We start from the raw sequence: 14684 nt of genomic DNA, 5'->3' as shown, positions 1-14684 counted from the left end.
CCTGAATAAGTACTTTACATTAAATTTAACATTTTCTTTAAATAGACAAAATTTTATATAAAGAAAGCTATAAACCTTTTTTAAAAGCACTCAGGTATACAGAATTGTATTATGCATAATCCTTGGTTTATGACACACTCTTGCCACTGAGCCATTCAGAACCTCTTTTCAGTCTGTTAGCTGGTTATTTTTAATAAGGTAATAAGCATCTCTATAAAGCCACAACCCAGTACAAAAACTCAGATCTTGACAACCGACACCTAGTCATATGTACTCCGTCCATCCTCCTTTTCCCTCAGCTAGAAGTAACCATCATCCAAAATCTGGGTTCATTATTCCTTTGATTTGCATATATGTATGTATATGTATACGTGTATACAATTTATAGGGAATATATATACACATATATTCCTTAAAACTATATATCTTTATATAACATATTTTTTTAACTTTTTCGCTTTGTAAATAGAACATTGTGCCCTGTAATGTTCTAGACTTAATTACTTAAATATTTTATTTGATATTAATATTATTATTATTATTGTCATTATTATTATTATTTGGGCCACACGGCGCAGCATGTGGGATCTTAGTTCCCCAACCAGGGATTGAACCCATGCCCCCTGCAGTGGAAGTGTGGAGTCTTAACCACTGGACTGCCAGGGAAGTCCCTATTTGATATTATTAAGCTATGGTTCATTCTTATTGTTGAGTGTAGCTTCCACCCATTTTTTAATTAGATTGTTTGATTTTCTGATATTGAGCTCCATGAGCTGTTCATACATTTTGGAGACTAATTCTTTGTCTCTTGTTTCATTTGCAAATATTTTCTCCCATTCTGAGGGTTGTCTTTTTGTCTTGTTTATGGTTTCCTTTGCTGTGCAAAAGCTTTTAAGTTCAATGAAGTCCCATTTGTTTATTTTTGTTTTTATTTCCAATACTCCAGGAGGTGGGTCAAAAAAGATCTTGCTGTGGTTTATGTCAGAGTGTTTTTCCTATGTTTTCCTCTTAAGAGTTTTATAGTGTCTGGCCTTACATTTAAGTCTTTAAGCCATTTGAAGTTTATTTTTGTGTATGGTGTTAGGGAGTGTTCTAATGTCATTCTCTTACATGTAGCTGTCCAGTTTTCCCAGCACCACTTATTTGTAGAGGCTGTCTTTTCTCCCTTGTATGTTCTTGCCTCCTTTGTTGTAAATTAGGTGCCCATATGTGTGTGGGTTTAGCTCTGGGCATTCTGTCCTGTACCATTGATCTATATTTCTGTTTTTGTGCCAGTACCATACTGTCTTGATTACTGTGGCTTTGTGGTATAGTTTGAAGTTGGGGAGCCTGATTCCTCCAGCTCGGTTTTTCTTTCCTAAGGTTTTTTGGCTATTCAGGGTCTTTTGTGTTTCCATACGAATCATAAAATTTTTTGTGCTAATTCAATGAAAAATGCCATTGGTAGTTTGATAGGGATTGCATTGAATCTGTAGATTGCTTTGGGTAGTATAGTCATTTTCACAATACTGAGTCTTCCAGTCCAAGAGCATGGTATATTTCTCCATCTGTTTATGTCATCTTTGATTTCTTTCATCAGTGTTTTATAGTTTTCTGAGTACAAGTCTTTTACCTCCTTAGGCAGGTTTATTCCTAGGTATTTTATTCTTTTTGTTGCAGTGTTAAATAGTTGAGTGTTTCCTTAATTTCTCTTTCTGATTTTTCGTTGTTGATGTGTAGGAATGCCAGAGATTTCTGTGCATTAATTTTGTATCCTGCAACCTTACCATATTTATTGATTAGTTCTAGTAGTTTTCTGGTGGCATTTTTAGGATTTTCTATGTATAGTATCTTGTTATCAGCAAACAGTGACAGTTTTACTTCTTCTTTTCCTATTTGTATTCCTTTTATTTCTTTTTCTTCTCTGATTGCTGTGCCTAGGACTTCCAAAACTATGTTGAACAAGAGTGGCAAGAGTGGACATCCTTGTCTTGTTGCTGATCTTAGTGGAAATGCTTTCAGTTTTTCACCATTGAGTATGATGCTTGCTGTGGGTTTGTCATATATGGCTTTTATTATGTTGAGGTAGGTTCCCTCTATGCCCATTTTCTGGAGAGTTTTTATCATAAATGGGTGTTGAATTTGTCAAAAGCTTTTTCTGCATCTATTTAGATGATCACATGGTTTTTATTCCTTAATTTGTTAATGTGGTGTATCACATTGATTGATTTGTGTATATTGAAGAATCCTTGCATCCCTGGGATAAATCTCACTTGATGATGGTGTATGATCTTCCTTTTTTTTTTTTTTTTTTTTCAATACGCGGGCCTCTCACTGTTGTGGCCTCTCCCGTTGTGGAGCACAGGCTCTGGACGCGCAGGCTCAGCGGCCATGGCTCACAGGCCCAGCCGCTCCACGGCTCGTGGGATCTTCCCGGACCGGGGCACGAACCCGTGTCCCCTGCATCGGCAGGCAGACTCTCAACCACTGCGCCACCAGGGAAGCCCCCATCTTTGATTTTTTAAGTGATCTCTTGGTTATTTAGTAGTGCACTGTTTAGCCTCCATGTATTTGTGTTTTTTACAGTTTTTTTTCCTGTAATTGATTTCCAGTCTCATAGCATTGTGTTCAGAATGCTTGATACGATTTCAATTTTCTTAAATTATCTGAGGCTTGATTTGTGACCCAAGATGTGATCTATCCTGGAGAATGTTCCATGTGCACTTCAGAAGAAAGTGTATTCTGCCACTTTTGGGTGGAATGTTATATAAATATCAATTAAATCTATTTGGTCTGTTGTGTCATTTAAAGCTTGTGTTTTCTTATTTATTTTCTGTTTGGATGATCTGTCCATTGGTGTAAGTGGGGTGTTATAGTCCCTTCTATTATTGTGTTACTGTTGATTTCTCCTTTCATGGTTGTAGCATTTGCCTTATGTATTGAGGTGCTCCTATGTTGGGTGCATAAACATTTTTAATTGTTATATCTTCTTCTTAGATTGATCCTTTGATCATTATGTTGTATCCCTCCTTATCTCTTGTAACAGTCTTTATTTTAAAATAAAAAGTCCATTTTATCTGATTCGAGTATTGCTGCTCCAGCTTTCTTTTGATTTTCATTTGCATGGAATATCTTTTTCCATTCCTTCACTTTCAGTCTGTATGTGTCCCTGGGTCTGAAGTGGATCTCTTGTAGACAGCATATATATGGGTCTTGTTTTTGTATCCGTTCAGCCAGTCTGTGTCTTTTGGTTGGGACATTTAATCCATTTACATTCAAGGTTATTATCTATATGTATGTTCTTATTACCATTTTCTTAATTGTTTTGGGTTTGTTTTTGTGGGTCTTTTTCTTCTCTGTGTTTCCTGCCTTGAGAAGTTTCTTTAGCATTTGTTGTAAAGCTGGTTTGGTGGTGCTGAATCCTCTTAGCTTTTGCTTGTCTGAAAAGCTTTTGACTTCTTCATCAAATATGAATGAGATCCTTGCTGAGTAGAGTAATCTTGGTTGTAGGTTTTCTCTTTTATCACTTTAAGTATATGCTGCCACTCCCTTCTGGCCTGCAGAGTTTCTGCTGAAAAATCAGCTGATAACCTTATGGGGATTCCTTTGTATGTTATTTTTTGTTTCTCCCTTGCTGCTTTTAACATTTTTTCTTTGAATTTAATTTTTATTAGTTTGGTTATATGTCTTGGTGTATTTTTACTAGGGTTTATCCTGTATGGGACTCTCTGAGCTTCCTGAACTTGAGTGACTATTTCCTTTCCCATGTTAGGAAAGATCTCTTCAAATATTTTCTCAGACCCTTTCTTTTTCTCTTCTTCTTCTGGGACCCCTATAATTCGAATGTTGGTGCATTTAGTGTTGTCCCAGAGGTCTCTGAGATTGTCTTCAATTCTTTTTATTCTTTTTCCTTTATTCTTCTCCTGAGCAGTTATTTCCACCATTCTGTCTTCCAGCTCACTTATTCGTTCTTCTGCCTCAGTTATTCTGTTCTTGTTTCCTTCTAGTGTATTTTTCACTTCAGTTATTGTGTTGTTCATCTCTGTTTGTTCTTTAGTTCTTCTAGATCTTTGTTAAACATTTCTTGAATTTTCTCAATGCGTCTCCATTCTATTTCCAATATTCTGGATCATCTTTACTATCATTACTCTGAATTCTTTTTTCAGGTAGTTTGCCTATTACCTCTTCATTTATTTGGTCTTGTAGGTTTTTACATTGCTCCTTCATCTGTGACATATTTTTTTGCTGTCTCATTTTTTCTTTTTTTTATGAGTGGGATTGTTTTCCTGTCTTACTGGTTGTTTGGCCTGAGGCTTCCAACACTGGAGTTTCTAGGCTATTGAGTAGAGCTGGGTCTTGGTGCTGAGATGAGGAACTCTGTGAGACCTCAGTCTGATGAATATTCCCTGGGGTCTGAGGTTCTCTGTTAATCCAGTGGTTTGGACTCGGAGCTCCTGCTGCAAGAGCGTTAGCCCGACACCTGGCTCGTGAACCAAGATCCTGCAAGCAGCATGGGGCAGCAGGATAAAAAAAAAAAGAACAATAACATAGGAAACTAACAGATATGTTAGAAGGCATATAAAAATAAAAATATAGATGAATCAACAACTAGAAGGTACAAACGGTACCACAATAGTAAAAAAAAAAAAAAGGAGGAGGGAAAAAAAGGGGAGGGAAGGACTTGTCTGTGGAGGGCAGGGCCTAAGCAAGGGTGAGGTTTGGGTGGTGTATGGGGCCTATGCTTAGGACCCACAGGGCTGGAAAAGGCTGTGGGGGTGGGGCTTAGGCTTAATAGAAGGGGCCCAGGCGTGCCCCCCACCCCTGGTCTCAGAGGATGGGGGACCTCACCTGGGAGCCCAGCAGGTTTCCTGGGCTCAAGTGGGCACAGCAAACGCCCTCCTCTCCTCTCCTCTCCTGCTCCTCCAGTCTGGGAGGGCCCCTCCCCACTGCCTCTCCTTTTCTCCCCTAGGCTTCTTTCCTATGCCCCCAAGGACCCACATGACCTGGAGGGGGCTTTGGAGGGCAGGGGATTGGCCTGGGAGCTCAGCAGGCTCCCTGGGCCCGAGCGGGCAGGGCAAATGCCCTCTGCTCCTCTCCTGCTCCTCCCGGAGGACCCCTCCCGCCTTCCTCTCCTGGTCTCCCTGGCCTCCCTCCTATGCCCCCAAGGACCCATGTGGCGTGGAGGGGCCAAGCACAGACTCTTAAAAAAGGATAGTTATACATTTCAAGATTTTTTTTTTTTTCTGTACGTGGGCCTCTCTCACTGCTGTGGCCTCTCCCGTCGCGGAGCACAGGCTCTGGACGCGCAGGCTCAGCGGCCGGGGTTCACGGGCCCAGCCGCTCCGCGGCATGTGGGATCTTCCCGGACCGGGGCATGAGCCCCCGTCTCCTGCATCGGCAGGCGGACTCTCAACCACTGCGCCACCAGGGAAGCCCCATTTCAAGATTTTTTAATACCACGTTATGCAGATCTGATTAGAAAAACATCATTTTTTTTTATAAGTAACAGGGCCATTCCAGGTGTTTGTTGTTCATGAGTTGCTTCAAGAGAACATTTTTTTTCCTACTTGCTCTCCTTAGGAAAGTGAGAATTCTATTTGTGTACCTACTGTCTGTCTGTCTGTCTAATTAGTGAATGAGTGAGTGAGTAGATGAGTGAAGGACCAAAGATAGGATATAGATGATTTCTTCTAAGTCTCCCTAGAACCTGCTATCAGAGACTTTAATAAGCTCTATTTTATTATTGCTTTACCTTTTGGCTTTTTCACTATGCCGATACCTTGTGGGCAAAATTATTCTAAGCAGAGTATCTGGTAAATAGTACTCAATAATTTTCACTGATTAAATAAGTGAATGGTATATTGGTAGAAACTGCTAAAATTTTACAGTGTCTTATACATAGTGGACATTTGGGAAATATTTTTAGAATTGAATAACATGAAACATTTGAGGCTTGAGTTCTAGTCCGAGTGCCATTACTGCTCAGTTGTGTCACTTTCATCTCGGAGCCTTAGTTCTCCAAAATGAATGTTGGACAGATGTTTTCTGAAGTTGCTTCTGCCTGTTCTTAGATTTTGTATCTCGATGATTTTAAATACCAAATGAGTAAATATTAATTTAGAGAAGGGAAAAAAATTGTTATGGGGTGGTTTGGAAAAGCTTAGTGTGGACAAGGTTAGTCCTGAATGGTGTTTAAAGTGATGAGACAGGGAGGGTGTTGGTTTAGAATTCAGGAGAAAAGGGGAGAAAATACTGAAAGGGTAAAATTTCATAAGTGAGGTTACCAGGGTGGGAGTGTACAAAATATATTTGGGATGTAATGAGTAGATTAATCTTAATAGAATGGTGATGTGGTGTGAGAGAGTCATGGGAAGTTAGCTTGGAAATACAGGATGCAGACAGCCTAGAGAGCCTTAAATATCTGTTTGATTTTTATTCTTTAAGGGTGTTGATGAAAATAATCAATAAACAGTCTATAATAGGAATAGGAAAGAGGTTTATTTGAGCCAAACTGAGGACTATAGTCCAGAAGACAGTCTCTCAGATAACTCTGAGGAACTGCTCAAAGCACAGTTTTATGTCTTGTCAGAACAAGGAATGTCAAACAAGTCGGGGATACATTCCTTCAACGTTTGAAAAAAACCAGATCAGCATGTACATAGCGAGTCAGTATGGCCGTGGCACCTGAGAAGGGAGTCTTATCGAAGGAGTACCAGCATTGGCGTCCCAGGAAGGGAGGCATTTAATCTTTATTTTTAATATGGCTGTTCTTTACTTCTGGTCACTGTGCCCTTTTCCTTTAATAATTAAAGCAGATGTACAGTGCAGGTTTGGTAAGCCACAAACAGTCTATTTTAGTTAGCAATAACATTTGTGTTAACTCATGTATAAGCCAGAATGACTTCCCCATACCTCAATATGTGAAATTTTTTTTTTTACCCAGGGGTAAGGAGCTGTTGAAGTTTTATTTGCTTGCTTTTTAAGGAAGATAGCCAGCTGCACAAAGGGAAGCAAAGAATCCAGTTGTGAAGTCATTACAGGAATCTAGACGTGAGGTGACGGTGTCATGAGTGTGGTGGTGGCAGTGAAAATAGAGTGATGGGAAGGAAAATGGAGCTGATGTTGTGCAGCCCTTACTGTGGTGTCAGGCATTTTGCTAATACTTTTTATGTTACCTCACTTTATCCTTATAACCACTCTGTGGGGTGAGCATACTAGTTACCTACTGCTGCATGACACATTATTCCAAACATAGGGGCTTAAAACATCATTTATTAAACATTTATTACATGAATGTTTACATTTATTACATATATTAAACATTTATTATTTCACATTTTTAATGTGCCAGAAATCTGGATGTGGCTTAGCTAGGACCTCTGGCTTAGAGTCTCTCACAAGGCTGCAGCTTTGTGACCGCCTGGAGGGGTGGGATAGGGAGGGTGGGAGGGAGATGCAAAAGGGAGGGGATATGGGAACATATATATATATGTATAACTGATTAAATTTGTTATAAAGCAAAAAAATAAAATAAAAATAAAAATAAAACCAAAAAAACAAGGCTGCAGGCATCTCAAGGCTTGACTGGGAAAGATCAGCCTCCTTGCTCACTCGTGTGGTTGTTAGCAGGATTCAGTTCGTCACTGGTTGTTGGACTTAGGCCTCCATTCCTGCCTTCCTTTCTTGCCATGTAGGCCTTTTCATAGAGCAGCTTGCTTTATCAGAGTGAGCAAGGGAGAGTGCCAGTGAGAGTGAGAGGAGGGGGGCGCGGAGGGAGGGAGAAAAGTGGGGTGTGTGTGTGTGTGTGAGTGAGAGCATGAGCGTTAGCGGGATGGAAGCCACAGTCTGGTAACCTAATCACTTTTCTGTTCGTTGTTCCTTAGAAGCAATCACCAGCTCCTTCCCACACTCAAGGGGAGGGGATTAAACATATTCTAGTGTGTAAAGTGATATGGAGAATAGCAGGAGATGAGGCTGGAGAGGTAGGCAGGGAGTGTGTAGCATGATGCCCTTTTTGACCCCAGGGGAGTTAAAGCACATTTCATTTCGCAAGAGTGAAAAAGATCTATGGTAAGTGTCCGTTTTGTTTTTTAAACTGCAAACTTTTACATTCCTCCTGGAAATGGAATTATCTTAAAGACGGGAAACAGACTGTGCTCATTTTGCTTTTGTTATGTCTGGGATATTTCTAGCCTCCCTCGCACATAGAAAAATCATTGTTAGTTTCACGCCATTTAACTTTATAACAAGATTCTGTTGCAAGACAGACATTTTGGAAAATGCCCCGGATAAACACTATCTCTGCATAGCTACTGAGAGAACTGCTTTCACCACAAAAGAAAAGTAGGGGAAAGTGATTCTTGCACTGGAAGATTTTCAAAGCAGCAGTTATGCTTTCATCAGTTCGTTTGCTTCCTTCAAAATCCGCCCACACACTCCTACCAGTATTCTGTCACCATCTAGACAGAAGTATTAATCATTAAAAAAGAGAATTAGAATTCCTTTCCCTTTCCTTTCCTGGTTGTTGGCTAAAGAAGTGACATCTCAGGCATGTATTCTTAAAGATGCCCAAGAAGCAAGTCATCAGTACATAAGCCCAAGTTCACCCTCATACAACCAGTTTACTAGGCAATGAAAATTCCCAATTTAGTATGATAAGAAGTATGAACTAAGTTTAAAAACCCTTTTTTTCTTTTCACAAATATCTTAATAAATGTGAGTGCTATGGCTGGGGACAACCTGAAGAAATAGAACTAGTGTTGGCCTTTACCTTTTAAAGTTTTTATTTGCACAGATAGAACCGCATATGGGTGGTTGGGTGTCTTGTGGACATCTCACACTTAACATTTCCAAAACTGAATTTCTGAGTTCTCCTTCAGAATCTTCTTTTACTAGTTCCCTAAAAATACTCATGGGAATGAGTATGGACCACCATCCATTCATTTTTTTCAAGCCAGAAATCTGGGAGTTGTCCTTGATTCCCACCCACCCCCCCCTTTTCACCTCTTACCTCCAATCTATCAGAAAGTTCTACCTCTGCATAAACAATGATTTTTGCCTCTCTCTCTCCATTTCCAATGCCACCACCCCAGTCCAGATTGCCACCATTTGTTTGCCTGGATTACTGACATGGCATCTTAACTGGTGTCCTGCTCCACTTTGGTTCTCTTCCACACTGTCATCCCCCTCATCCCCCATGTTACCCCTTGAAAGCTTCCTCTTGTTTTTAAAATACAACCCAAACTCCTGACATTGGCCTGCCAAGCCCCTTATGATCCAGCCACTGCCTACTTCCCCAGCCTTAAAATGATCGCTGTGTTTTGGTCACATTGGCCTTTGCTCATCCTAATGAGCACTCACTTCAATCGTGCCTCAGGATCTTTTTTTTTTTTTTTGTAAGCGAGAGAAAAATTTATTAATTGCAGCAAGTAGGGAGAACACTGGGGATCTTTCCCAAAGCAGTGTCTCTCAGGATCTTTGTGTTTACTTCCCTTCTGCCTAGAATGCTGCCCCAGCCCTTGCCCCTGGCCCATTCCTCATTCCTTTCATAAAACCTAATCATTCTTCAGATCCCACCCTAAATATCACCCTCTTGAAGGCTTCCTTGATCACCCTGTATAGGTAGAAATCCTCTGTTATTTTCTATTATAATACCTATACAGTGCCCTTTCTTGCAGTTTTAAAATTACATATATGTTTCCTTTTGTCTTATTTATTTGCTTGTTAGTTTATTGTCTGTACTCACCTCAAGGACGTCAACTTCATGAGGGCCAGAGCCTTGTCTTATTCATTGTTTCCCCAGGACCTAGCCCAGTGCCTCTTACAGAGCAGGTGCTGAATAATTATTGCATGTATGAAAGTGCCCGAAAGTAAAGAACTGGTTGAAACTGGTTTGGTAAAAATTTTGAGATTTAACACCAAAATGTCTTTTTTTAATTGAAGTGTAGTTGATTTACAATGTTTAACACCAAACTTTAAAGTATACTTCAGATAGGTGTTATTTTTTACATGCTTCAGCTTAGAGAACAACCACTGCAATATGAAATAAAATCCCGTCTTCCTCCAAACTTGTTTGTCTGGCTAACTTTATCTTCCTGGGGATTTTCCATTTCCATTTGTGGGTAAAGTTTGTCTTAGTCCTCAACTACTAATTTAAGCACAGATAAGCTAGAATTCTGAATCACGGGTCTTTTAGTAAATTGCTGTCCTCATGACCACACCATCATTTGTTAGCAGCGCTCACTCAGGGGCTCACTAAGGTACTCCCTTTATGGCAGGACAGACAGTGAAGATTGGTGGGTAGTTTCTGTCCCAGCTCCTGGAGAGTGGATTTACCCCAGGCAGAGAGGCCTCAGCTGGTCTTGCAAAGAATGCCTTTTATCATTCCATCTGTTTAGCCCCTAGGAGCAGGGTTCCTTGTAGAGTGTAGATCTAACAGATCAGTGGCAACACTGAGGCAATATGTGGTTTTCAGCAAACTAGGGCTCAATTTGTTGCCATAATAACTTTCAGTAATTCCCAAAGAACTAGGGGGAACATCAGTGTTCCTTTCTTGAAGGAGAAAACTGTGTTTAGAAAAGAAAAGATGCAGCCTAACCAGGTGTGGGGTGTGACGTCTTCCACCTTCATTTTTTTTTTTATTTAGTTTTTATTTTTTTACAACTTTATTGGAGTATAATTGCTTCACAGTGGTGTATTAGTTTCTGCTTTATAACAAAGTGAATCAGTTATACATATACATCTGTTCCCATATCCCTTCCCTCTTGCGTCTCCCTCCCTCCCTATCCCACCCCTCCAGTCGGTTGCTAGTGGGAAGCAGCCGCATAGCACAGGGAGATCAGCTCGGTGCTTTGTGACCTTCCACCATCATTTGAAGTTGTGTTGATGTCTGTGTAGTTAACTAACAGGTTTTTGGCATTTATTGGCTTATTGTGAATTAGCATTATGTCAGTCACAATGTGTCCAGTGTCTCAGTCATCAGGCCCTTTAAGGTAGGAGTCAGCTCTAGTTTACTAAAAGGAATCTGGGGTTTTAAGTAGATTAAGAGCTGGGATTTGAACCTAGGTTTGTGTGGCTTAAAAAAAAAAAAAAAGATAAAAACCCCGACCAACAATTATAATAACTATTTCAAAAAATATCCCAAGCTCTTTAAATATGCTTTGTCTACACAGTTTATTTTCGCCAAAGGCTTTTTGAGTTTGTTGGACTCAAGCATCTGAGTCTGAAGTTATTTTTACATATAGGTTATATATGTATGCATCGATAAATATGCAGATATTTTTGCATATGTTAAATTATTTCCCGGTTATATTAGGTATATATATTTAACTTTATCTATATATGGATATAACTTGCATAAAAGCAGGGTGGGGTGGTACATGTGTCCTGGTTTCACTGCTGTGCCACATTCAAAGAAATACAGTCCAGCAATCAGAAGTAAAATACTTCTGATTTTCACTTGTATCTCTTGAAGGACATTGCCAGAACTGGTTTGTAACCAAGAGTAGTGCCTGGGAAACCCCTCGCCTCTCCTTTCAGTCCACAGAGGCTCCAAAGCTTCTTTCTATCTCAGCCCACACAATACTCAACCCAAACTTTGCCTTTGCTTTCTCTTCTCCCACCCTCTCCCTTGTCCCAGCTCTCTATTATGTAGAATAATTTAACCCCTTTACTCATTATTTAGATTGTCTATGAGAGAGCCTAGGAGCTGACCCAGAAAGCCAGAAGACATTCTACTTAGAATCCTAAGGGGTGGAGGTGAAGGTGGGGCTGGAAGGAGAAAGACGGTGAAAAGCCAGACATTAGCCATTTCTTACAACAATTACAAATGAGACATTTTAGTCCTTGTTAGGGCACCATTTTATTTGTATATATTTATATTGTTATTTATATTATATATATTGTATTGAAATGCTTGGCTTACTTGTACATCAGTGTATCGTTCGTGGTGCCTTTTTAAGGCATTAAATAATTATATAGTGCTTAACTTTGCGCCAGGTACTGTTCTGGGTGCTTTATATATATTAACTGATTTAATTTCCACAACAGCCAATAGGTAGCTACTATTTTTCTCCCTATTTTACAAATGAAGAAACCAAGGTACACAGAAGTTAAGTAACTTATATGAGGTCCCACAGCTAATAAGGAGTAAAATAAAATGAAATTGAACCGTGCAGTCTGGCTTCAGAATTTATCCTTTAAGACAATTGCCAAAACTACCTCTCTTATGAAATAATAAAGTTTACTGAAAGTTTTCAACACTTACTTGAAAAAATAACTTGGGGGTTGATAGACAATAAGATACTGTCTACATTTTCTCCCTGTTCTGAGTCTCTTTCTTGCTCTGAATGGTTGGTATTGTAGTTGGACTGTTGACCAGGTCTGGAACCTTTCTGGTGTGTGAAAAATCTTTGAGGTAATGGGATTTGGAAGACATTAATTTTCTTTCCTACTTTCTCAGAATGAATTATCACTTCCCTTACAATGGGTAGGCAGTTGCTGTTTCTGACACAGAATAGGAATGCATTGAATTTACAAAACACGAAGCTGCAAACAAGAAAACACACAAGTGGAAGAACAAGATTGGGCAAGGGAGTATGGGAGCGATAAATAGTCTGTCTCTTGTCTGTGCACGAGGTGCGTGCAGCCTGTGGGCTTCCTTGCCATTGCTTGTGTGCCTTTTCTTTTTTGTTTTGGTATATCACTTCCCATTAGTCAAGATCAGGATTAGCTGTCCCTGAGACTGTGAAGGTACATACTTCCTTAGCCCTTTACTTTTCTTCTGCTACTCACTGTGCTTGCCACTTACTGGATTCACTTAAGGAGTGACCAAGGATGGCAAATTTTTGGAGCCTGTTCTGCTTCAATTCCTGCCTCCTGAGCCCAAGGAAGATATCACTAGTTGAATATGAAGTATTTTTGAGCCTGGATTTTGCTTCGGAATCCTTCTCAACAGTGCCCTTAGGGTGTCCTGGTTAAAGTGCAGGCTCTAAAGTGGTATAGACCACTCTTCAAAACCCACTAGCTTCACTGTGTATTCACTGAATGACTTTGGGCAAATTATTTCTCTCTCTCTGCCTGAGTGTCGTCCTCTGTAAAATGGCTATATCTCATAGGGTTGTTGTGAGGATTACGTGAGATGACGCCTATAAAGTGCTGAGTATAGCGCCTGGCAGATACCTCTGGTGGCTACCAAGTGACATCACAGAAAATTGTGGAGTCAGGAGTGCCAAGAACTGGTCCCTCCACTGAAGCAGCCATTAAACTGGCAAAATCTGTCAGGGTCAACTTTTTCCGAGCTCTAGACTCTAATAAAAAAACCCTTATAGTTGTTAGGGGAATGCTTAATGAGGAAAGAGGCTGCTAAATTTTGACATACATGAAAATCTGTCAGTCACTGGCTGACCACTGAGAGAACAGAAGAGAGACTTCAGTGACCACATTCAACAAGGAACGCAGTCGTTGCAAAACTAGTTTAGAAAAGTTACTAGACAAATGGATGATTGCAGCCCTCGACAAGCAACAACAGCGTACCCTGATGAGAAGGGAGAATATGATTTCCAGAGTCACCATTATAATATTGAAAATGTTAAGTTTTCAACAAAAATTAGACACACGAGATAGGAAAGTATGGCCTATTCACAGGGAGAAAGAAGAAGTTGACAGAAACTGTCCCTGAGGAAGGCCAGCTGGAAGTTGGCATCCAGTCACTGAATGTTGGCATCCTGGAATTTAACGTAACTACGAAAAGAAAATGCAGTTGCTTATTACAGGAAATACCATACTTACTTTTGGTTTTATATTGTATTATGAGTATTATAAATATTTTGCCCATTCCTCTTAGTGGAAGTTACCATTAGGGGAAAAATGACCAGTTTGCACCTGAGAAAAGTTAAAATTGAGAAAATTTTACTTTTATACCTGGCCTTAAAAATATATACACTCTCACCATTCTGTTGATTTAAAAAAAATTTTATTGGAGTATAGTTGATTTACAGTGTTATGTTAGTTTCATGTGTACGGCAAAGTGAATCAGTTTTACATATACATATATCCACTCTTTTAGATTCTTTTCCCATATAGGCCATTACAGAGCATTGAGTAGAGTTCCCTTTGCTATACAGTAGGTCCTTATTAGTTACCTATTTTATATCCATTGATTTTTAAATGCTCACATAAATGAATAAAATTAGATGACATTTTCTGTATTTTAAGTTAATCACTCATTAAAGACATATTTGAATTTAACACATTCATGACTCTTGCTTGAAGCATAGCGTATTTGGTATGACAGAAAATAATGCCTTTATACCATAATCTTTCCCTATCCTTGGCTACTCAGACATGGTACATTCTTATTTTCTTTCCCTTCAAATACTACTGGTGTTGCATCTAAACAAAAGTTTAGATTGACTGTGGAATTGGCTGTCGACATGTTAAATTAAGAGCCAGAATTCCAATTTACACCCAGACCAGGTTACAAAAAGCCTAATTTGTGTCCTGAGATCTCCAGTTGAACAGCAGTGAGCGGACTGGCTCCCCTCCACTAAGTGACCCTCAGGTCTCCGCTTGGGTCTGAAGCAGTGGCAGTAGAGTTGTACCTCTGAGAACACAGAGTCTTCATTCACACAGGTCAGAGCCCTGGCTTGGGACTGAACATAGAAGGATGCAGTGGAGGCAGAAGCAGTTGTTCCCCCAGCTTCCTT

This window comes from Mesoplodon bidens, assembly GCF_964165515.1.
Source record: "Mesoplodon bidens genome assembly, chromosome: 7".
Lineage (NCBI taxonomy): Eukaryota > Metazoa > Chordata > Mammalia > Artiodactyla > Ziphiidae > Mesoplodon > Mesoplodon bidens.
This window is presented reverse-complemented; position numbering follows the sequence as displayed.